The sequence below is a fragment of the Equus quagga genome, unplaced genomic scaffold (assembly GCF_021613505.1).
Source record: "Equus quagga isolate Etosha38 unplaced genomic scaffold, UCLA_HA_Equagga_1.0 HiC_scaffold_5545_RagTag, whole genome shotgun sequence".
NCBI lineage: Eukaryota > Metazoa > Chordata > Mammalia > Perissodactyla > Equidae > Equus > Equus quagga.
The window spans coordinates 1-3505 of NW_025794065.1; the positions used below are offsets into that span (position 1 = coordinate 1).

The window sequence follows — 3505 nt, forward strand, 5'->3', positions numbered from 1 at the left end:
TCAGTGCTTGTGACTGCGAAATGGGTGTAACCATGAGGGGTCCTTGCGAGAGGTCTGGGGAGAATGACCAGCAGGAGGGGAAGGAGGCAGCGGCCGCTGGGTGTCCTGCAGGAGTCGCGGAGCCCCAGGAGGGTTCGGATGCAGATTGAGACTCTGACCTGAAGACAGAAGATACCGTGGGCAGGGGGTTCAGGTCTGTCCCATCACCTTGGGGGCTGCTAGGCAGAGGTGGAGGGGGCAGGCTGAGGCCGAGGAGGCAGGGGACCCCAGTGCAGCAGAGAGCACATCCCTCTGTGGGACACCTTCCGGGCAACCCCTCCAGCCCTGTGCCCTCCTGGAAGTGCTCTTGGCAGCATCACTTGTTCCACCATTAGCACAAGCTTCCAGAAAGATGTTACGATGCAAAAACCTAGCCAAAGATTCTAAGAAGGGGTTTCCCACTCCATCCTGAAATAGGATCAGGGCTAGGTTTTCCCAACCCTCAGGAAAAACTAAGCTAATGGATGTATAGAACTCAGAATTGTTTCAGGATTTTCCTCTATAAAATGCTCATAAAACACATGTGGTCTTCGATGCAATAGAAAAGACACAGCATGCGCTTCAGTGTCAGACAGGCAGGGCCCTCAGTCTGGCTCTGTCGGGATCAGCTACTACTAGCTGTGTGACTTTGGGGAAAGGATTTGCTTTCTCTGAGCCTCGATGTCCCCATCTGGATATGGGGGCAGGAGTTGCTACCAGCACAGAAAGAAATGCCTCTAGAGGGGAAACAGGCTGGGTAGTGACAGACAGCAGAGGAGGAGGCAGGCGGCTGTCCCTGGGGAGGGAACAACATTTACTCCCTGTCGCCTATCCATGGGCTTGGAGAACTGGTCAAGGACACCCTCCCCCTGAGGTCTTGCCGGGCCCATAGCATTGTGCTTGCCTCCTGCTTTCTGCACCAGGGAAGCGCCCCAGAGCTGAACCTGAGGCATTGTGGCCTGGGGACCCAGGTACCCCTGGAGGGACCCTGGGCCAGGCTTGGAGGGGGAGGACTTGGGAGTCAGCAGCCACGGGAGTGGCCCTCCGTGAGCCCATCCCACACATTCCCTGGCCTTGCTCTGTGCCAGGTATGTCCCGTCTCCCACATCTGGGCGACAGATGGGATCCAGGCTATGATGGAAATCAGTATAAGGGCTGGGGAGCCTGCAGGAGGCCCCTAATGCACTGGGGGGGGAGGGTCAGGGAAGTCTCCAGGAGGTCTGGTGGAGCCCAGAAGGAGAAGCAAGTATCCCCTGGGCATGTGGGAAGAGGAAGACCTTCCAGTTGGAGGGCAGCAAGTAGACTGAGCCTTGGGAACGTGAGCCAGGGGAGTGAGCAGCTGTGTGTGGGGCCTTTAGCCCTGGGAAGGACCAGGCCTCTCAGTCCCCTCTCTCTCCCAGGGGCCCCGGGCTCTGGCTTCCCCATTTACCTCTAATCCCTAGGTCAAGCAGCTGGACCTTCAGGACAATGGGCTCTGTGGGGCTGGTGCAGAGGCCCTGGCAGGTGCCCTGAGCAAAAGCAGCAGCATCCGTGGTAATTGCCAAGCCTGGGACAGGTGGGCAGACTTGAGTTCTCCCTTTCCTGAGGGGTGTGGGTCCCCCCACAGCCAGGCCTTCTCCTGCTGGTGTTGCTGGGGGAGGGGCCTCATCACGGGGTGGGGTGGGTGGGGGTAGATGTAGACCCTCTGGGGTGCACCCAAGGCTGGATGCCACTCCCTTCCAGTCCCATCCCACCCCTCTGCCCCTTCCTCTGCTGGCCAGCACCACTCCGTATATGGTGGCCTCCCAATGCCTGAATGCAGGATGGGAGAGTCCTTCAACACAGAGAGGCAGGGACTGGCATTGTGAGAGGAGGGATGGCTGCGTGGAACTTTGATAGGGCTGGATCCAAATGACATCTCTGCCACAGAAGAGCATAGTGATTCTGAAAAGCCACCCAACCTCACTGAGCCTCAGTTTCCAATCTGCGAAATGGACCCAACAATACCACTTAGCCCTTGGGGTTGTGATGAGCATTATATGCTCAGCAGAGGCCTGTATATGTGCTCTGAGCATGGCCCCTTAGACTGTCCTTGCCAGTCCCCAGAGGTGCAGCAGTGAGGGCTTCAGTGGGGGGTTATATTGCTTCCAGGCACGAGTCATCAACGAGGTGGCTGCAGCTCCATCATAGCATCCTCCACAGCACCACAAAGGAGGTGGCTTTAACCCCTTGACAAAGAAGCTCCTTTTCACCTGAGGTGGGGGTCGGGGTATCCAGCTGATGGGTTGCAGAGTGGCCTTGCAGCCCCAGGACAGTCCATCTGCAAAACCCCTTCCACTGCCTCAGGCCTGGAAGTTTGGGGGATGGTGGAGGAGGCTGGTACCTGACTTTGGATCCCACCGATTGAGAACTGGTGCCAGCTCCCAGATGTGGACCTGTCGGAGAATGAGCTGGGAGTGATGGGCGCCCAGACTGTGTGTGCCGCCCTTGCAGTGTGCCTGGCCATGCAGAAGTACAGCTGGCAGAGAATGGCCTGGAGGAGCAGGTGGCCCAGTACCCTGCTGAACTCCCAACGGCCCACACTGGCCTGAAATCCCTGGACCTGAGCTATAAGCAACTGAGTGACCAAGGTCCCATCTGACCTGGGCCACTGTGGGGCCTATCTTCCTGGGGCAGGGGTGGGTGGAGGTTGGCAGGACCACTCTAGCAGCCATGCTCTGGTGCCTGCTCCCTACTTCCCACTTTAGCCTGCCCCTTTCCCACTCCTTCCACATGGAACTCTTACTCCATCCCCTGCGTATCTCATTGCCCACTGCTGCCTCTGTGGGATGCTGATTTAGGTACTAGCGACGCAGCATGAACAAAACAGAGGCCCTGGCCTCAGGGAACACATGTTAACAAGGTTATTCTCCATAATTACTGATGCTACAATAGAAACAAACAGGGCATGATTCTAGAGAAGAAAGGGGCTCCTTGCTTTAGACAGATGGCCAGGGTGGCCTCTGTGAGGAGGTGACATTGAAGCTGAAATGTGCAGCGTCAGGAGGAATCAGCCATGGTAAGGCCAGAGGGAGCACATTTCAAGCAGAGGAAGAGTGAACACATAGGCCTGTTTCTCAGACTGACAGACACTGGTGTGACTGGGCTATTGGGCCGGGGAGAGTAGCCAGGCTGTGGGGTGGAGAGGCAACAGGGGGCTGCAGGGCTACAAATCATGGCAAAAGGCAAGAAGATTTTATTCTGAGTCTATGGAAGACATCAGTGAGATTCCTTGATCTCACCACTTTCTCTCATGTCCCAGGGCCTTTGCATGAGCTGTCTGCTTTGCGAGGCACAGGCAGTTCTACCTGCCTATCATCGACCACTCTAATCAATTGTAAGAATCACCTGGGACCATGGGTTAGGAATACAGATTCCTGGGCCTTGGACCTGCTGAACCAGACTCCTGGGGGGTGGGGAGATGCCTGTGCATCTGCATTTTAGTAGGTGCCCAGGAGATTTGTCTGAT

At 56.6% G+C, this 3505-nt stretch overlaps 1 pseudogene; it reads left to right on the top strand.

Moving 5' to 3' along the window:
- Positions 1–8: 8 nt before the first annotated feature.
- LOC124232395 (leucine-rich repeat-containing protein 74B-like) lies at positions 9–3499 on the top strand (annotated as a pseudogene).
- The last annotated feature ends 6 nt before the right edge of the window (positions 3500–3505 follow it).